We start from the raw sequence: 22,729 nt of genomic DNA, 5'->3' as shown, positions 1-22,729 counted from the left end.
AATTTTAAACATACTGTGAGTAGTCTTTGACAGATAAAATAGCAAATCCATTTTCACATTCTATGATATTATATGTGATATTACATCACCAGTTTGCTGCCTAGTCAGTTGTATCGTGCTATTAAAAAAACACTAAAAATCCTGGATAAAAGGCAGTTCTCATAGCTATTTAAGCTTTAAACAACCTAAATCTGTGTATGATCTATAAAGTCATTCGTGGTCTAACCTGAAAGAGTGTATTAAACAGAAACAAGTCAGGGGCCATTCCAAAATAAGTTGAGCAACTGTTAGAGGTGACTGTGAGGTCCAATTTAGTTGAATGTCTTATCTCAAAATGTAGTCATTTCAGGGTTTAAAATTCCAGAATGGCGTATTTCTCATAAATGTCGCCACCTTTGAGAAATTTTTGCAACTGTGTCTACAAGGTACTTAAATATGCAGTAACACATGTTATTGATAGACATTGATCTTATGCTCATATGCATTTATCCATGCTATATCCCCATATTAGATTGTTTATTGTTTGTTTTATACATATACTTTCTGAATAGTTGACTGTTTTTTTATTTTATTTTTTAAACATCAGTCTGCCAGGTGACTGCAGATAGAAATTAGCTTCAGGCTATGATATTGCATAATTACATTTGTTTTATTATTCATAAATATGCAATATGTTCCCCCTCCTAACAATTACATTTACAAAAATACTACTGCAAGGAGTCCAGTCAGATACGATTCGTAGATTTTAAGGAAATAATCTGGTTTTCATTGCGTAACATTTGATCAATTCATCACTTTTAATATCGTATTAATATTTTGCAAATAACTTGGCAGTCTAGTCTTCATTCTCCCTCATCTATAGTTTAAAGCTTTGGTCCTGAGTTCAGCTTAACTACCAAAAGAATAACACTGCTTATACAAGTATGTTGACCTTCTCTTTTTTTTTTTTTTTTTTTTTTTTTTTTTTTTTTTTTTTTTTTTCCAACTTGTCCTGTCCAACAGCTAGGCAAACAGATGAGAGCTGAGGGCCTCTTGTGTTGGACATATTTTATTCTAACAAGAGGGGTTATTCATCTTCAGACAAACCAAAGGTATGTCTGAATAAACCCCTTTTGTAATTGAGGCCAAACTTTATTAATTTCAATCATGTTTGAAAATCTTTGGTGTTGGACCGGACGGAAAAGGAAAGAGGGGAACAAGAGAGAGGGACGTTAGAGAGAGGGGGGGGTAGGAGGGTGATAATAGGAGGGGAAGGGGGGTAAGACCATGAAGCAGCATAGAGCAGGCAGGTTTACTGGTTGTTTATCGTTACGGTACGGTTCAAATGTAGTACAAAAAGGGCGGGGCCTGTTCACACACACTCAAATATTATCAACACACCTGCTAGCCGCAGAAATGTCCACATGTCAACATGCACACAAAACAGATAGTGTTCACGAACGCATACTTATGCCTTTAAACCAACTAGTGTGAAATCTTTCATTCATTCAATCATGCAAACTATTAGTGCAAAGGTGAGCTAACACCTGTGCTCAGGTGAGTGTTTATGTTCTTCTAAAATGGATGGTGGAATGTGAAAAGAAGGAGGAGGAGCGCCAAGCCACCCCCACACCCATACCCCCGCCGCAGCAGCAGCGGCAGCCGGAATTCCCCCAGCGCCACACGGGAACAGGCAGGGAACAACCGCCCCCCGGGCGACCAAGACCGCCACCCAGGCCAGGGCCAGCAGGACCGCCGCGAGGCCCCCAGAGCCAGAGAGCAGGGAGGCGCAGAGGGAAAGAGAGCGCCGCCCCAGCCCAGCCAGGAAAGCAGCCCCCCGCCGCGCCGGAAGAGCCCAACGCAGGGCCCCACCGGAGAGGGACGCCCACAGCCCCAGACGAGCACCCCACCACCACCCAGGAGTTCCGGGCATCCCCCCGCCCCGACCCCAGGTACGAGCCAGGACCCCCCAAGGGAGACCCGCTCCGCACTCCAGGCAGCCACCCACCCGGCCCACGGTTGGTCCAGGTAGGAGCAAGGCAGGGGCCCGCCGCCCCCGCCCAGGAGGGGGGAACCCCGGGGAAAAAAGGGCGGCCCATAAGGGATGTTATAAATATGGCCCGACCAGGCTCGGCCATGTTGGAAGTTTGGCGGGGCCCAGCGCCCAGGGGCAAGGACCAGGACCCACCCCCCAGGGACACGAACACCCCCGGCTCAGGTGTAATATGAACCCCCCCACCGTGCGGAGAGAGCACCGCCGGGCCCAGGGAGCCGGCACCCAAGGGACACGGCCGCCATCGCCAAGGGGCCCACACCCCCCACCAGGGACGGGGTAGGGGACAGATGGACCCAGGTCCCACCTTCCTTGTAAAATGTGTGTGCGTGTATGGGTGTTTGAGAGGGTGTTTGTGTGCATGTGTGTGTGTTTATGTTTGAATGTAGATATTGAAGGGGGAGGGGTGTGTGTACTAAGGGGGGTGCAGTTAAAATTGGCGAGTAGGGCACTAAGGGGACATCTCCTGATTACTCACAGTGATGTCCCCTCACCCTCCACACCAAGGGGCCCTAAATGTCTAAGGTGCGGTTAAAATTGGCGGGTAGGGTGCCAGGAGGACATCTGCTGCTTGCTGGCAGTGATGTCCAAGCACCCCCCCTACCAAGGACCCTACGTGTCTAAGGTGCAAATAAAACCGAAAGAGGGGGGGCCCACTCCATACGGCAACCATAGGAGGGGGGCCACTCCCAAAAATGCAAATAACTTGGCAGTCTAGTCTTCATTCTCCCTCATCTATAGTTTAAAGCTTTGGTCCTGAGTTCAGCTTAACTACCAAAAGAATAACACTGCTTATACAAGTATGTTGACCTTCTCTTAAAGGATGCCTGGCCACCCTTAGGAACGAGGCAAGGAAGTCTCTTTTCCCAGAGGATGTCGTCATTAAGCTGCTTCTCCCCAACACCAAAATGAACCTGTTCAGGTGGTTTGGGCATCAGGTCAGGATGTCTTCCAGACTCCTGATAGTAGAGGTATGTTAGAGATTTTCTACAAAGGGTTCCAAGAAAGACCAGGGACTCCGGGGACTTAATGGAAAAATAATATCTCTTGGCTGTGCTGGGAATGTCTCAGTATCCCCATTGATGAGCTGGAGAAGATGATTGTGGAGAAAGAAGTCTAGGATCTCTGCTCAGCTCAATGCCATGTGATCCATTTCCTGATAAGTGGATGAAAATGGACAGATAGATGGATGAATAGAAGTGGTATATCAAAGGGAGCGTATATTGTACACACATGTATGACATTAGGATGCATGAGTAGCAATGGTTGTTACAATCTCACCAAAATTCTTGTAGCAGTATTTTCAGGTCTAAGTAACACGGATAAATGCACAAGAATATCACTTAAAGGGTAAAAAATAGCCTAAACATATTTGCCTACTTACAAATCCTTGTGTTAGATCCTTTTTAATTACCTAGACACTTAAAAAAAGTGTTTTGAAGAGCAACATATGTACAGATGTAATGTATTTTACTGAGTCCACACACAGCAGGGCAATCATGCGGAGCATATCCATTCAGAAGAAAAAGCGGTGCCTTACTGCTGTACCAAAATCTTTTTTTATAGTTAACTGTCATCTTTAAGGGGATATGGCTGAAGCCTGTCACCATTGTTTCTTTTTGTTTTCATTTACTTCTTTTCTTCTTCTTATATGGAAGGTTTTTGTATTTCCGATTCAAAACTGCTTTTGTTTTTTTTTATCTTATGTGGTGTCTGTTTTTTATAGCCAACACATTTGGAGAGAAATTAAAAGCTACAGATCTCTACAAAGGTTATTTTTCTTCTCACTGTCTGTTTTGTGTCAACCTTTGGAACATTTGTTTTTTTTGCGAGGACGTCACACAATGTTTGCATGTTTACAAAGACGTCATACTGATTCTAATCAAACCTAACCGCACAGTTTTGTGATCACAGTCTTACATATACACAAACCGATGCCATTATCTGTGTAGATGCTTTTGATTACAGGGATGAGACATTTGCTGCCAATGCCCATTTATTTGAGTTGCAGTGAAGAGAAGAACCGCTTCCACACCTCGAAGAGAATGAAAGTAAAAAGATGAGAGAGAATCTGAGCTAAAAGTGTTACTGATGTAGGGGGGTCTTTGCTTTTTAGAAGTCTTCAGAAATGTATACAATTTTTTAGTGTTCATAAAAGCGTAATCAATTATATTTAAAAAAAAAAGATGAACAGTAGGCAGAAGAGAAAAACTAAACTAAGCAAAAATTACTTAAACAACTTTGTTGTCTTAGAATTGCTTGTAGGTTGTTTCACCCATGTTTCATTTGTTTTGTCCTTTTCTGATCTTTTTATGTCACACTCCTTGTTAGTTCTGCTCATCTTTTGATCTATTTTAAAAGTGTTCCCAGTGGTTTTTTGAGTATTATTTAACGGTTTTTAGCTAAAAACTGAACATTTTTGGGGGTTCAACATTGTTTCTGCGGCAATAGTTAATTAGAAATTCACCTGTGAGTGGTGGGCAGAACCATTGACGCATAGTAACCCCACCCCCTCTTCCCCTTCACGATGGCTGAGGGCTCTCTGCTTACTTGCTCTGTCGCCAACTTAATCACCCTCACACCCCCAACCTAAAATCACCCGTGGAACCAAAATACTGCCTTCCCATTAGAGATCTATTTCTGGATTTATTAAAAGATCTCAGCATGTTGCAAACACAAATATTGTGTTGTTCACATGTTTTTTTTTCTTTCAATTTCCAAATAAATACACAGTCTGACCAATGGTGTCATGATACGACTTTGGATATTATCGCATGATACATTTTAACTAGATATTATTTAGTTAATGCTGCTGCTAAGAAAACACTTAGAAAGGTGGATTATTATTTTTTACATGTAATAATGTGAGTTTAACAGGTTACCATTGGACACTCCAGTGGTAAAAAGAGTATTTAAGCTGTAGTTGTAAAGACAAACTTTTTTACATTGATCTAACTTAATTATTTGCTTTGGTGATGATAAGTCTTTTTTTTTTCAGTTCAATCAACAACATCATCCGACATAGTTATTTTTACTTATTTTATAATTAATGTAATTAAGTTGGTGTGTCTTCGGTGCAAAGCCATCAATGTGTCATGACGTCATAACGTAAGGACGTACTTGGAAAGGGTGCGCTGCACATTAGTGACTGCAGACTCCCAAGACTCCTGCTGCTATCAGGAGTATCGATCAAGGACATTAGCATCAACTGCGAGTTACAATTATAATAGTTTTGATGAAAAAATTTAAAACACAGATTCCTTTGAGTTCCTTTTTTTTTCCTGAATTTTGCTCTTTGAATAAATGAAATATATTTATATGATTGGGCCTGCTGTTGTATCCGGCTGCGCAAGAAATTGCGGGAGACCATTCCTTTTGCGTGTCTGGACGGATTGGGATTTAAGTGTGGGTTTTTTGTGTATGTGTTTTGTTGTATAGCTGTTTTACTCTGTTATGCCTTTGGTTATTTTATCCTGTTATGTTTATTTCTTTCTGCACCATGAGTGAGAGGGAGAGAGAGTACAATGACCAACCCCCTTGTGAATAATAATGTTGGTCATGTTAACTAAATTTCAGCCCGAGTTCAAATCTTTGCTGGGTCATTCATTTCATTAATATAAAAATTAACTGGAGGCCTAGATTTTGTCATATGTAAGTTCAATATGTACATTGAATTAAGTAGGATAAACATTAAATCAAGTTAGATAAATATATGCAATTTATGTAGATAAATACGTCAATTTGAGTTGTATAATCAAAAGAAATAAAGTTAGATCTATATAATGAATTGTTTTGGATAGACATGAGAAATAAGGTTGAAAAACTTAATTCAATTTCGTGTTACTAATTGAAGTAAATTAGTTAAGTTGGATCAACCATTTTGTTTTTTCAGTGTATTTGACTTATATTCTTCACAAGCTAAAGATCATGCTTCAACTTCAATCAAGGGGTTGTCTTCCATAAAGTTATGCTCGTGATTTGGCTCTTAATCAATAGTGTTCCCTACAAACACATTTCCTTTAAATATTAGTGTAAAAAGATTTTAACATCCTTTTTTAGCACAACTAGTAACACGTTTAGTTTTTTCCAACCTTACAAACTTCTAAAACTCAGCAAAGTGTTGTTTCACATTTTGTTTCAACTGTTTAAAGAAAAGCACAAATGTAAAGCACTGTGTGTGTGTGTGTTATTTTTAGAAAGACACAATTTAACGATACCAACTGTTGGTTTACTGTACCCCTACCAGGCCAGCTGTCTCTGATCTTACTTCTGTTAAGACTTGCACATTTTATTGAAACTGTACCTCCTTTAAGATTTCACACCAAATGTGTTCCGTCAGCCAGACTTTATCTGGGACTCTATTACTAAGTCGCTTTCACACAGCAATCATGGTTTATCAGCAAAATATAAAAAATAAAATGAAGTAAAATACAAAAAGGTTTGTGTTTTGCCTCAATGTTTGCCTTGCATGGTTAAGTTTCATTCATCAGAAGTGGCTCAGCGCTGCACAGCTTTACTTCTGCACAGGAAGCCAGATTGTGGGGTTTGAATCTACATTTATGTCATGGTTTGGGTTTCTTTCTATTGGTTTTTGCTTTCCGTCTTGTTTCAGTCATGTTTGAGTTCTGTTTCCTGTTTTATTTTGAAAGGTTTCCTGTTTTGTCATGTTATTGAGTTTTACGTCCTTGGTCCCAATCTGCCCTGATCATGTTCACCTGTGTCTTGTCAGTCCTGTCTGTATTTAAGTCTTGTCTCTGCCTTCCTTTTGTGCTGGTCCATTAATGTCTATCATGTAACGTCTCTAATGTCTTCAACGTCTCTTCCCTGGCTGTCATGTCCATGTCTGTCTTTTGCCATTTCTTCAAGTTTTGCCCGCAGTGAGATTAGTTTTGGTTTTCTGCTCTGCACCTTTTTTTCTGCGCTTTTTTGTAGTTAATAAACCCCTTGCCCCCGTTTCTGCATTTTGGGTCCTTCCTGCTCACCAGTCCCCCCAACCTGACAATTTATGTCATACCAAAAACTCAAAACACACCCATAGCCTTTCTGACATTCATCATAAAGGCTTGAATTGGGCTGTGACTGCCGATCCCTCAGTGGATGGGTCATAGGTGGTGAACAAATTGCACGCATTCAACAATTATTGTTACTGCCTTCCAGGCAGAAACGGAGAGAATAAAGCACCAAATAAACAAGTTGTACATATTACAACTTTTAAATAAAACTTTAAAACCCTCTCCATTAGTTTATATTTGTTCAACTAATAACTTAACATCTTTAGTGTCAACAACTAATTTCAGGGGATGTTTCTCTCCATGTCCGTGACTCTGTAGATGTTCAGTGGATCTTGCCTAATTTCCATATTAAGCTCTTTGCTCTGTTTCTTTTTCATATTTAGCATATAGCTTATTATTAAAATTTCATAATACAGAATTCCTCATTTTGTTAAATCCATTTTAAGCTTTTTTATTATTTGGGTGACACCATTCATTTACTCCAGACTGGATTTCTTCCTGTCATCATTACATAGCTGAAGATTTTTTTTAAAGATCAATGCACTGGGTCACCCAACACCAGCCGCCCGGACCAGAGTCAGAGCCCTAAAGAGCAGAGCGGCACAGGAGAATGGAGAGCACAAGCCTAAGCCCAGCCAGAGACCAACCAAGTCTCATGTACAGCAACGTTGGAGGAGGTGGAGAGACCCAGCACACATGGGAGGAGACCAGGACCAGCCCCACAGGGACATGGGTACACCCCAGCTCAGATGTAATGTGGTCCCTGGCAAGTAGCATAGCCAGAGGTCTTATGGATCAGGGATACCGCCAGATCTAGGAAGCAAATGCCCAAGAGACCAAACCACCACTGGAAAGCTCGGTCCCCCCACCAGAGATGGGGTAGGGGTCAGAGGATCACAGGCCAGAGTTTAAAAATCTAAATCTAAATCTGTCTTGCCTGGATAAACAAATGTTAAATAAAAATCAATGGTGAACACATTTACCTATGGAAAGTGTATATAAGTAAATGTACACTAGGGGCGAACCATAGCATAAACAGGGTATGTTGGGAAATAAATCTGTTCAATCAATATCTTCAGTTATGTATTGAAGATCTATATTTTTGGTTCATTAAATATCTTTATTAATATTTTTTCATTTACAATAAATTCTACTAACCTTGTAAGACAATTTAAAAGTCATTTAAGCAAAAAGTAATAAAATTAACCTTTTTTTAAATGTTTATCTGTACAGTATTATTTCAGTCTTTTCTGTGATATTTGACTCAAAAGGCACCATGTTCATTTTCAATGGGAACTGATAAGTTCTAAATAGCTTTTGACCTATGCTTGTCTCTCGTTAAAAACGTCTTAAACGTTCATGTTTTGATGCAGTTTATTTCTCTTCATTTTAGTTGCTTATAAACAAGTTTTAACAAATTGCAGGAAAATGACTTGCGTTCATATCTATAGGCATTTTCATTTTAATCATTTTAATTATTTTTTTGTTTTCTCTCGACACATGTAAAGTTAAGGAGTTCACATTTTAAAGCCATATTTAGCTTATCAAAGTAATGTATGTCGTATATACCATTTACTTAAGGAAGGGCTACCTAATTATCCCTCAAGCTGAGTGATATTGGTGTGCTTTATTAATGTTCTTCTGAACTGCCAGGCACAACCAATAAATACAGCTCCAAGGATTCCACCAAATGAAATGGGAATAATTTAGTATTTTAATGAAGCACCGTCAATGCATATCACACACACCCTTATTTAAATATGCACATGATTCTTCAAAGTCATTTTAGAAGAAGGATGTGCAAAAGATGGCAGCTCAATTACCTTTTACAGCTGAAGATGCATTGGGCCATATGTTTTATTATACTGCTAAATATAAATAAAAATGAACAAGTAGCCTATAGTTCAACTGTAAGACCACATTAAGTAGATCTTGGCCATTGTAGAAAACAGTAATATTGTTTGCTGACTTAATGAGAACCTTAGAGACCTGGCTTTTTTTCACGGCATCTCATCCTATTAGAAATATGGGATAAAACCGCTTATAAGTTTACATTAGAAATGGGGGCATTTTCCGCAGTGGGTCAAGACATTGAATTCCCAGCCTTGAGTTCTTTTCACCTTTCATTTGAACATAATGGAAAATCAAACATCATTATCAGTACACAGAGCTATAAAAGACAAATGCATGTGTTTCTCCTCACACTGTGTTTTCTTCAGTGTTTTATGCCCTCCCTGCGGAGGCGTTCGGGTCTGTTGTAGATTGTCCATAAATCCTAAACTTAGTCATTTTTTCATCATGGTAGGAGATGGGTGTCTGACTGAAGACTGACCATGGATCAGAACTGCATTAAGACTTATATGACAGACCCCACTGAGGACTGAATGGACAGCACTGTCTGATGAATGACCTGCCTGCTTCTTAATTACAAAGCACACACATCAAGAGATGCCAACAACGCCAACTGTGAAAGTTGAAGGGACTTCCACACTTTACCTATGGCTACATATGTGGTAGATTAAGAAATAGTGGTTTTGTTTGTAGACATTAAACTGACTTTTTTCAACAATTGGTTGGATTCTTGATCATAGAACATTTTTGCGTATTTCACTTATCTACAGTTGTTTCCACAGACCTAGTTTATAGTTTGTACAAATAAATTTATTTGTATACATATATAGATAGATAGAGGGAGAGAGAGAGAGAGAGAGTTTGAGTCAAGTGGCACTTTACAAATTAAAATTTACATGGATGGAGGAAGGAGTTTGGAAAGAAAGAAACAGACACCAATCAAACTATCAGAAATTCAGGACCAAAGCATCTCCACTGACAGAACATAAAACAATTTTATTTAAATCATCAACTGTATTAATAAGTTTGTAAAAACTGAACTTTATCCCCAACTAACCTGCCAAATGCCTTTTGAAAAGAAGTAAAACGTCATCAACCCGGTCCTCTGGATCAGCCAGCTTGGCTTCAGCTGAGAGGAAATTCATGTGTGTACATGCTCTTTTTCCTAAACTCGTACTTGGGGCCGTAAAAGAAACAAAACAAAGCAAACTGTTCCCCCAAACCCCCAAACAACACCCAAAGAAAAGAAAAAAAGATCAGCAGAGAGAGAAAGAGAGGACAAGAAAGAGAGAGGGAGAGTTCAGTTTTGGTGATTCAAACAATAAAAAGGGTATTTTTAATCTATATTTTAAAAACAGGGAATTGAGAACACCGCATGCATTACCTGACAGCTGCCGCATTGATGTGTTTTACCATCCTAGCTCATATATTTATGGTGTTTTCTTTTTTTTTTTTTAACCTTGGTTACTATCTCAGGAGGAGGTTACAGAGGTGGAAAGAAATATTATGCCACTCTGGGACAGTTCAAATTACCAGGCACTGATGAGACTATTGGGGTAACAGCAAAGATGCTGTTTTGGTGTTCATCTTTTGGCTCCTAATCAAATGTTTTTGCTTGTTGCCTTCGCTAAGTTAATTACATGGAAAATGATGAGGTTTTATACCCTCCCTGTGGTGAACCTGAAATCTGGCTGTTCCAAGGTTTGAACTATTGCACTTGGTGACAAGTTGTGGAAAGAAGAAAAAAGGGAATTGGGACGGGGGTTAATGAGTCATCACTGCAGTGATTGTGTTAGTGAGCTCTAGCTTAGTTGGACTTGGGTCTTGTGATCCAAGATAAGCATATTTTACAGGAAATTATAACAAGAACCTTTTTTAAGAAGTGAAAAAAATGTGTTTGGCACCTTTATATTGAAAGTCCACATTGACCGTTAATATTTGTTTAAAGCACAGATTTGATAGAATATCATAGTTTTAATCTCAGGAATATCTGCATTTGGAATGAAGAAAACTTTTTTGGATTTTGTATAAAAATTGGAAAAAATGAGAAGTTAATGTTTGTGAATGTAACAAATATATCCTTTTGCAATTGTTTACTAATAAGAATTAAAAAAAAACTAAATTTTTAAGGCTTGTTATTATTTAAGCAACCTATTGCAATGCAAGATGTTCAGTGAGGCTGGAGCACGGGTTGCATTTGCTCTACACTTCACTGCAAAATGAGACTAGTCAAGCCTTAATGTAACCAGCAAAAGCTGGATAAAAATCTATACAAACTAAATTATGAATCAATTTGAGTTTGTGTCAGACAGTCTGGTGCCAACAGAGTGGATTTTTTATTAACTTATGGTCTAGGAAGAATGAAACACTTTTCATTTGTGTACTTCAGTATGTTGCTTCATGATTCAGAGGAAGGGTGTTCACACTTTGTCTTGAAGGGATCTCTGATGGAGGTCTACTTTGTGTGGCTCAGTGTTTTATGAATAAGGATAAGCTTTTTTCCGGATTTGAAAAAGCTTATTCTGTACGTTTATAACAAACTTTATTACTTATTGAACAAACTGGATATTGCAGTAAAATTGTAAAAGTTGAATAAAATTATACTACTTTTTATGGTGTAAATATGCAGTAAATTAGATTTTTGCCTAAATCTGTGCTTCCTCTACTCTTTTAAAACTTGGAAACAGAAATAAATATTGATGATTCTCTAACTCAGCTTTCTGCTAATTCGTGTCAAAAACCGATGTTTATTTTGTTGTTTTTCCATATTTTTCTCTTCTTTTTCAACTTATCAACCTGAATAATGCAGTCAATTAGTTGTACTGCTTCAAATCTGATTTTATAAGTGGTTTGTTGCATGTCTAAGCAAGTTATCTATTTGTCTTTAAATGACATATGTTATCATTTTGGAGAAATACTCACTATACAATTCTGATCTTGAAAAGTTATTGATTTCAGTAAGCCAGGCAGCTGGCACATGGGATTTTGCTTGTTTTGTTTATACTGGGTTCCAACTCAGTGTCGGTGGAGAAATGAAAGTTTTGTCCTAAATATTCCTAAAATGTAGTGTTCATTTGGGCACGGAGCTCTCAGCTCTCTGTCAATCATTCTTTGTCATGTCATTATCATCAGCTTGTTGCCTCAGTGGCATTTTTTTTTATCGCTGTTACACTGCCGTGTGTTGGGGGGAGGGGGCACACGTGCAAGGATAGAGCATTCTGACATGGTCCCACTGGTTCCATTAAAAGCTGCCCTACAGTAGTTTGTCTGTTTTGTCCCATACTCATACACCTGCCACGTGCCAGGAATATGTGGGCTGTCCCTTAAGGTCAATAAAGCACTACACAATGGCCCAGAAGAAATGACAGCGTTTTCCCCCCTGATATACCCAGCGTGTGATGACCTCTCATTAGCAAGAAAGTGGGTCATATAAGGTCTTGTAGTTATCAATTCTTGAGTAAGAAACGGAAACTGTATATACTTTATCATGGGATACAAAATAGCCCTCCTGGTAGTCATTTACTACTTTCCTGCCAAGAGCAGCATCATTAATTGGAAATGGTGTGGAATGCTTGGTATGTTTTTTTTCTAACAAGTTGACTGAAAACTAAGGTTATTACAGGCAAAACTGTGTGTGTGTTTAATGTAGAAACAGCAGGGAAGAAAGCAAATATCATGCGATTGTGCCTTGTCCAAGAACAGTAATTATTTTAATTTTGGGAAGTTTGATACAAAAGCTATGCCCAAATCACCTCCTAAAGGCCCGTACACACCGGGACGAATATTCGCCAGCCGTTATTCACCAGCGTTTTTCGACACGTTTTTTGTGTTCACACCCAGGCGATTTTCGCTGACGATGAGCCGAGTGAACATGCAATTTCATTCCCTGACATTAGATGGCGCTGAATGTAAAACAGAAATACTCCTGTACACAAGGTGGCGCTGCGCAACTTTACGCTTCTTAAAGTCGCTTTTCACTCAGAAGAAGAGAGCAAGTATTTACGCGATTGTCAGAATCATACAAAGCAAAAATGAATATTTCAAGCACCAGTAGCTCCAGCTCCAGTTCCAGAGATGAAGAAATTATTGTTCTGTTGAATGATGAAAGAGGCCGGAAAAGACGTCGATTTTGGGTACATCCCATAGTTACGAGAAGAGAAGAACATGGGGAGATTTATCGACTGGTACAAGAACAATGAAAATGTATCATGAGCGTTTTCGGGGATATTTTAGAATGTCCATCATTATTTCTTTGCGGCAGTGTAGACGCTACTTGGCGTCTATCTTCTTCGCTGGTATGTGTGCTCAGAAAGGCAGTTTTGTGTTTGAGCGCCCCAAGTTGTGTTTTACTGTAACTTCAGAAGCTCCAGACACGTGTGCAAAAGCGCCATTCTCATTGGTTGTATAGTTTTTGACGCGGCGCGTCAAACCAAAAAAACGAACCCGAGACGTTTTTTTAAAAATGACGCTTTTACGCGTGGCGTTTTTCGCGTCGGTGTGCACACTCACATTGGTGCCTTTTGTTTAGTCACAAGGCGTTAAACGTCGGCGAATATCGCGCGCGAAATTCGTCCCGGTGTGTACGGGCCTTTACTTCCTAACTACTATTATACTATATAATGTGGGACTATTGAGTGCCCTGGATTTTAAAAGGGATTTAGACACCATGCTCAATACATTTTTTCTATTTTGTTTTAAACAAATATACAACAGAGTATTTTAGTCACTATGAAAAAATAAATACATAAATAAATAAATAGATTAGCGAGAATAAAGTCGTAAAATTATAAAAAAGTTGTAGTTTTACAAGAATAAATTTATAAATTCATAAGAAAAAAAGTCAGAAATGCAAGACTAAACTTGTAGAAGGTTGGGGAGTAAGAGTCAATATTTCACACAATCAAGTTAGAATTTCATTATTTATTGAGAATTTATGTAATAAAAGGCATGCGTATATGAGGCAAAAGTCTGTTTACTAAGAAAAACGAGACAGCAAAAAGAAAGAACCAATGTCATGTTTCAGTAAGAGAGACGTAGAGTCATCATTGGTCAAGGACATTGAAAAGAATTTGTAGGAAACTGTGCCTCTTCAAAAGAAGATTCTTGACCCAGAAGGAGTGGGTCAACAAGCATGCCGTTTACACTCTTAACAGTATACGGTAGGTGCAGAGGTCCAAGTGCATTATGGCACATCGATTCCTATGATAAACCAAAGCCTTATGGTATCACCATAAATGGGTGTGTTGGTGGATTTAGCCACCATGTTATGTGAATGGAGGCAAACACAACCAACTATATTTTCAACAAAGCGGGACTTTTTCCATGTAAAATGACAACTTTTTATCTCATAAAAATGTGACTGGATTTTCATAACATTTTTGATTTGATTTGAAATGGTTTATTTAAAGCAATCAAGAAAGAATAATACATAAAAATATTACAATAATCAGTTATACATTCATACAATGACATATCAAATTGAGGATAATTAAACATTAAAAGAAATATTGCTTCAAAGGGAGTGGAAGGGAGCGAACTTACATAATTCCACCCCTGTTCTACCGTAACCATTTTATTATCTATACATAATTAAGAATCCTGAAGTATCAATAAATAATATGACAAAGATGAATTACTTAATTATTATGTAAAAAATAACTATTTTAGAAATCAACATGGAAAATGAAGATCAGGTATCTAAAATAAATGCAAATTATGTAAATTAAAAAATTAATCTATATGATTAAAAAAATAATACAATATCAGTAAAATAGACATAACACTTTCAAAAATTCTTCATAGCAAAAATTGATCAAGTATCAAAAGTTAAAAATATGTGCAAATTATGTTTTCATTAGGAAAAATTATGAATACATTTTTGGAGCAAGGGGAGTAATATCATTAGAAATCTATTAATTTAACCATCTTCAATAATTGATTAAGCACTTTTTTATTATTATCATAAGGTAATGCTGTGAAATAAAAAAAAAAAGGGTCCATAATGTGTGGAATGACCAAGGTTGGTATTCCTTCTGCTGATTAACAGCCATTCTTCTGGGTTTTAACAGAGTTTACAGTTCTTTTCACTGTTGTGTCTGCAGACATTAGATTAAGGTCCTTTTTCTTCTTCGACTGTTATCAGCAGTGCTGCAAGTTGAGGGCAAGTTGTCTGCAGGTCAGAACTCTCTGCTGAAAATCAGGGTCACTTCAGACTTGGAGAAAGCGATGAATCCAGGTGCCATATTTCTTGAATTTATATTTGACTCTTTGGTTTATAAAATGATTTATAAAATGACTTTTTTCTCATAAATGTGCAACTTTATTCTTGTAAATATATTCATTTTTTACTTCTATGGTGGCCCGTTACCATTTTCCAGAAGTAAAAAATATGAGCATTTCACGAAAACTACAAATCTACTGTGTTTCGACGATGAAACCTGGATGGTTTATAAAAATACATTTAAAATACTTTTATATCACATGAAAAATATTTCAGTGCTAGACATTGTGGTCCACATTAGCCAATCTAGTGAGCATTGGTACACACTGGTTTTTAGATTTCTGGGAAATTTCTAGGGCACTCGATTTTTGAATTGTGGATTCGGTCAGCCCTATGACCGAATCCAGGTCATAGGGCTGACCAGGCACTATGTAGTGAGTAGTGAAGAAATGATGACACAACCAAAGTCCATTCTACATCTTTTCTTCTTCTGAGAAGAGAGAGAGAGAGAGTATTGCTGCTAATATAGTTGAAGATAAAGATCCAGTCAGATTGGACTTCTGCAGCTGGACATCCCCATGGGAGCCTCATCACCCCCACTGCAACAGACTAGAACAAAAGGACTATGGGAGTAGCGAGAGGCAAGAATTCCTCTGAACTACAACAAAGAATGGATTCAGATCTTCAACCCCCACCGCCCCAACCTCATCTTAGTGTACAGTAATGGCTTAACCTGTTTGGTGTGAAGAAAGCTCGATTCTCACCTCACGCTGGGAATGAGATATTCTAAAGCATTTTGACTAAAGTCTGCTTGCATTTGTCAGTAACTGACATTTTGCAGCAAGGTAAAGAGTTTTTTTTTTTTTTTTTCCCCTTTGAGTTTCTATGTCGTTGCATTGGATGAGTTATGCCACCTTCTTTGTTTGACATGAATGTGTCCTCTCCTCATCTTGCCCCTTCATAGCCAACATTTAAAGATTTATCTCCTAAATGAGAACCTTTGGTAAACAGGCTAATCTGTTTGGCAGCACTCACAGTCATGGCTGAATAAAACATTTGACAACACTAAGCTTCTGAAACTTGCTATCTCTCCCTGGCAAAGGGCCTTCCATTGCCTCCCTTCAGGGCTCCTTCGTTGTTTAATCCCACCGATCACATTCTTCTAGCTTTTTACCATGCTGCAGGGGTGTGGTCAGACTTTTGTCTCGTCTGACAGAGAGTTCATTATGTGATTGGCGAGGAACTAATACAATAACGCTCATCATGTGCTGCTTCTGGGGCCAAGTCCAGCCATTCATGCAGCACACGGTTCTTCTTCCTGTCTCTGTCTCGTGGAGGCAGGCTGCCACCTCTCCCGTGGTGACAGGTTTCCTCAGAGGTATTAAACCACTTGTCTTGCAAAACCCCTTTTAATTGAAATTACCCATTGGCTGATAAGCTTCTGCTGTTTTATCAGGCATGCGATATAGTAGTTATAGTCTTTCATGCTGGGATGTTTTGCTGTGACTTGCTCCTCAAGATTTATTTTTAACTGTACTTTCATTTCCTCATCCTCACCTTTGGTGAGCTCTCTTCACATGAATGATTACTTTGTTGTTTGTTTGCTTGTCTGTGAGTGATTGTGTTGTCTTATCTTTGCCTCTTGATACATATGTATATTTTTTCTTTTTAGTTTTGTCTCTTGTGGTATCAAAAGAAGCTATAGTTATGCAACACTTTACTTGTCTAATTGACCAGCCAAAACTCTTTTTTCGCTATAAGTAAGGGATAATGGCCACTTCGGGGAAAAAAAACATCTTCCACTTCGCATCAGACGGTAAAAGGCTTCCACAGCGTGCATTACTTTCTGATAATTTACAATTTAAAGGCCATTGTCCTGCCTCGCCATGGTCTTACAAAATAAATGAATATTCAATCAGTTTTTAGTAATTTGTTCTTGTATTTTTTTTCGATTTAGATTGCCTTTTTCACAAAAATTTTACTATTTGTAATGTTGAGCGGCACATAGTCATGTTATCGTGACAACGCGCCACTTAGCCGGCACCGATATCAACTGCAGTGGCAAATGAAAGCGATATTTTGCTGATTGTCAAGCTTGGTTAACCCTTGTGCTATCCTATGGGGTCAAGATGACCTTTGACGTGTTCTCCCTACCATGACAATGGTGAATAAAGGTGGAGAGGATTTCACGTAATCCATGGAAACCAGTGAAGATCACAAGTCATTGAAGAAAAAAATTCAGCGCACTGTCTTGTGGGGTCTAGATGACCTCGCTCCCAATGTCAAAGTGCCTAGGATAGCACAAGGGTTAAACAAAGTGTCAGTTCAGAGAGAAATTTCACCTCTTACCGCTTGCTTTTATCCAGATGATGAAGCAAAAGTTTGTTTTAAAGAAACCAGAGCAGTGATATAGAACATTTAAGCTATGTGGTCGGAACTTCTTTTTTAGACGTGCATTATTACTGTAGATTATTATTTTTTAATCCACACCCAGCAGCCAACCAAAATACAGTATTCACCCGGACCATGGTATAAGCCACATTTACACACACTGCCTTTTTAGTCCCTATTAGAGCCCTGCGCGGGACTATTTTCTTCATCCCGCTCCCGCCCGCTGAATTTCTGACCAATCCCGCCCGCTCCCGCAACGTATGCGTTACACTCCCGCCCGCACCCGCAATATGTATGTCCACTCCCGCCCGCACCCGCAAAACTCATAGAATTTAGTCCCGCACAGTAATAGAGATGCATTGATTTTGTATCGTCTCCCGTCCCGCAGGAAAAAAACACGTATTTTTATTGATATTATTAAAGACATTCATATCCCTCCTCCAGCCTCATCTTTTCATGCATTCTTCTTTTGTGGAATTTGCAACTTAATTATTAAATATATTTTCACAAATCCTGTTCGGTTAAAAGTCTGCGTGTGTGCGCGCGCAGACAGACGGCCTGAAGTGCGCTCTTAGTAAGAGGCGGGGCGGGGCGTTGCACACCCCCAACAACAGGTTAGATGACAGAGGCCATTGGGCGTCTCTACCTGGTGCCTTCACGGAGCTTCAGTACATAAGAATCCAACAGCCGCTCAGCCTAATGTAGTCCGCTTATATATATTCATGAGATATTCATGGCAGCACTGATCCCGCTGGGTTTTTTTTTTTGCCGCCCGCTCCCGCCCACAGCACAATTCAAACCGCCCAATCCCGCGAGATTTGGCTTGGGTCCCGCCGGGTCCTGCGGGACCCAATCCCAATGCAGCCCTCTAGTCCCTATAGCACTTTTAATTTATGGCCATAAATTTCTTATTAGTTACCCTCATACAGACTCAACCCCCCAATTTAAACTCAGGGTTGATTTCCTTCCCAATGGCACACAGACATAGGGACTCTGTGACAGAATAGCATAAGTGGCTGTGCTGAAGTGACCAGACTGGGTCTTGGTTTGTTTGGAGTCAATAGTTTTATTTTTCACAGTCCAACGTGTTCTCAATTACAACTCCCCCCTACTGAGCAAACACTGCTTATATAGCCTCGCTCCGATTGGTTCAAACCATTACCGAATGGATGCGGGGTTAACAGCTAAACACCCCTTTCAAAATGGTTTCAGCTGAACATTCAAAATGGCTGCCAAGCAGGCAAAGATTTGTCCAAACATGCCCTAGTGAGGAGGCAGGTGAGCAGAAAAACAGGTAAAATCAGGTGGACACAAGTTGACACACACAAGTAACAAATGCCACTTTGTTACACTCCTCCCCCCCTGAACTAGACACAGCAGTTCAAATCTCCATTTTCCTCGACAAACAATCTGCAACAACATTACAACGGCCAGGTCGATAATGCACTGTAAAATTATAAGGTTGCAAGGAAAGGTACCACCCAGCAAGGCATGTGTTGGCATTTCTCATGCGGTTCAGCCATTGCAGGGGACGATGATCTGTCTCCAGGATGAAGTGGCGCCCAAGCAGATAATATCGGAAAGACTCAATGGCCCACTTCATGGCTAGACATTCCTTCTCCACAGTGGAATATTTTAGTTCTCTGTCCAGCAATTTACGACTCAAGAACGCCACAGGTCTTCTGTCCTCATCGACCTCTTGAAGAAGAACTGCTCCAAGACTTACTCCTGAGGCATCAGTCTGTAAGATGAATGGCTTGCTGAAGTCTGGTGTATGAAGGACCGGCTGTGTGCAAATGGCTTCCTTGAGGTCGCAGAAGGCATTGTTGCAGTCATCTGTCCAACAGACCTTGTTAGGGGCCGATTTCTTTATTAGATTATGCAACACCACTAACCTCTCCGAGAAACGGGGGATAAACTTCCGATACCAGCCCGCCAACCCAATGAAGCTTCTCACTTTCTTCTTTGTTGCGGGAATTGGGAAGGAACGAATGGCTTCCATCTTATCCACCTGAGGCTTTAATTGTCCAAACCCAAGGACTAACCCCAGATACTCCACTTCCCGATGAGCCAAAGCGAACTTATTCGGGTTGATGGTTAATCCAGCAGCTCGGATGCACTGCAAAACATCCTTAAGGTGGGATACATGAGCCGCTGAAAGGTTGGTGGTGCCCCTTGAAGGCCGAAGGGCAACACCCTAAATTGGTACATACCAAATGGTGTCCTGAATGCAGTTAACTCCTTGGTCTCTGGAGCCAAGGCCACTTGCCAGTATCCTTTGCTCAGGTCGAGTGTGATGATATATTTTGCTGAGCCCACTCTTCTCTGGACCACCGGCATACTTGAACCATTTTCTCAAATGTGGTGCGAAAGTGTTCAATATCATCATCCGATGTTAATGGGTGAAGTTTAGGCTCTTTCACATGCCTAAAAATCTGGCCACCTGCATCATGGTCGTCACCTTCCACATACGCTCTGCTGCCATGATCTTCATGTGGACCACGCCCCTCCTCCTGCATTGCAGTCACCTGTTGCTGGATCTGCTGGAATTGGTCATGCATGCCTCTCCATCTTTGTTCCTGGCAGGAGAATTCCTTTTCCAGCTTCTTGTCCCTGGCTGCTTGAGACTGGACAAAGGTTTTCACTAGCTCTGCCAGCTCTTCCATTCTGTTTGCTGGGCTTATTGCTGCCATAGCTCCTCGTTCACCCGATGGTCCCACTCCATCTACATTGACATAAGTGCCCTGGCAGGCACATGCATTTTTAACCTCACGTTCCTTGAAAATCTCCGTTAGCCTGTTCCTTGTAAACGTGACTGCACAGATGGTCATACAATTAGCTTTACTAAATGGAAAATGATGTATGTCTACAAAATAGACAATGTCATGTTGCTGTTTTTCTTATTTGTTCATAAGTAAGAAATTGTTGCCGCCTTGGAGAAATCATGCTGCTGAGTCTCCTAATTCAGCTTGGTAACTTTTGTCTATTTTATTTTGTCAACACATACAAAGATATAAAACTATGCAAGTTATTCAATAAAAGTGGATGTATGGATTTTCAGTGAAAAACTGTATTTACTGGCCAGATACCTCATCATATAACTGTTGTTATCAGATAAAAGACCACATATTATCTTGTAAACATGTCACTTCTAAAATCTAGTGATTCAAGTAAACAGATTTGATTGGATATTTGGTCTGCATGTAAACAAGCTTTTTGACTTGGTTTATACTATAGACTAAAGACGTACTTTTATTTATAGAAAGGCTTAAAAAACAATGAAAAAATAAAATAAAACCAACTATTTGTACACTCACCAGCCATTTTATCAGGCACACCTTGCTATTACCAGGTTGGACCCCTTTTTGCCTTCAAAACGGACTTAATCCTTGGTGGTGTAGATTCAATAAGATACTGGAAACATTTGTCAGAGAATTTGGTTCATATTGATAGCCTTGTAGCAGATTTGTCGGCTGCACATCCATGATGCTAATTTCCCGTTCCACCACATCCCAAAGGTGATCTATTGGGTTGAGACTTGGTGACTGTGGATGCCTCTTGAGTACAGTGAGCTCATTGTTATATTCAAGAAACCAGTCTGAGATTATTTCAGTTTTATGACACGGCATGTTTCTTGCTGGAAGTAGCTGTCAGAAGGTGGGTAATATGTGGTCATAAAGGGATGGACCTGGTCAACAACAATACTCAAGTAGGCTGTAGTTTTGTTACCATGCTCAATTGGTATGGGCCAAAAGTGTGCCAAGAAGACATCCCCCACACCGTTACACCATCACCACCAGTCTGAACCGTTGATACAAGATAAGATGGATTCATGCTTTTAAATTTTGATGCCAAATTCTGACCCTACCATCTGAATGTTGCAGCAGATGTGGAGACTTATCAGACCAGGCAACATTTCTCCAATCTTCCACTGTCCATTTCCGGTGCAATGGTGCAAATTGTTCAATGGATATTTTATCTTTTTCTGACCATTCTTTGTATACCCTAGAGATGGTTATGGGTGAAAGTCCTCGTAGATCAGGAGTTTCTGAAATACTCAGACCAGCCCATCTGGCACCAACAACCATGCCATGTTCACAGTCCCTTTAATCCCCTTTTTTTCTCCATTGTGATGTTCGGTTTGAACTGCAGCAGATCGTTTTGACCATGTGTACATGCGTAAATCTGTTGAAGTGCTGCCATGTAATTGGCTAATAAGAAAATTGCGTTAACGAGCAGTTAAGGCCTGTTCACACCGGGACGAATTTAACACCTCGTGACTAAACAAAGGGCACCAATGAGAGTGTGCACACCGACGCGAAAAAACGCCACGCGCCAAAGCGTCAAAAAAAAACAACGCCTCGGGTTCGTTTTTTTTTTTCGACGCGTCGCGTCGAAATTTATTCGACCAATGAGAATGGCGCTTTTGCACACGTGTCTGGAACTTCTGAAGTTACAGTAAAACACAACTTGGGGGCGCTCAAACACAAAACTGCCTTGCTGAGCACACATACCAGCGAAGAAGATAGACGCCAAGTAGCGTCTACACTGCCTCAAAGAAATAATGACGGACATTCTAAAATATCCCCTTACCAAGTACCAGTTGGAGCTACTGATGCTTGAAATATTCATGTTTTCTTTGTATTATTCTGACAAGCGCGTAAATATTTGCTCTCTTCTTCTGAGTGAAAAGCGACTTTAAGAATCGTAAAGTTGCGCAGCGCCACCTTGTGTACAGGAGTATTTCTGTTTACATTAAGCGCCATCTAATGTCAGGGAATGAAATTGCATGTTCGCTCGGCTCACCGTCAGCGAAAATCGCCTGGGTGTGAACACAAAAAACGTGGCGAAAAACGCTGGCGAATAACGCCTGGCGAATATTCGTCCCGGTGTGTACGGGCCTTTAGACTGGTGAGCCTGATTAAGTGGCTAGTGAGTGTCTGTGTTATCCCAAAATGACCAATGAAAATTGGTCAGACATTACCTGAACTAGAGCAAGGACAAACAAATACTACCTCGTCAAACTTAATTTTAGCAACAAAGTTACTGTAAACAATCTAAATATTTTTTTTTAAATCTCAAACGTGTATTATCATAATTTAATTTAATAAGGCTCCTTTTTTGTCATAGTTATTAAATTCTGATCTGTCACCCCTAAATAGTTTTGTGGGCACTACTACACCATTAGCCACAGAAGGCTTAGAAGTCTTACCAATTTCATTC

Source organism: Oryzias latipes, chromosome 4, assembly GCF_002234675.1.
Source record: "Oryzias latipes chromosome 4, ASM223467v1".
NCBI lineage: Eukaryota > Metazoa > Chordata > Actinopteri > Beloniformes > Adrianichthyidae > Oryzias > Oryzias latipes.
The sequence above is the reverse complement of the archived record's forward strand: the minus strand, read 5'-3'. Positions refer to the sequence as shown.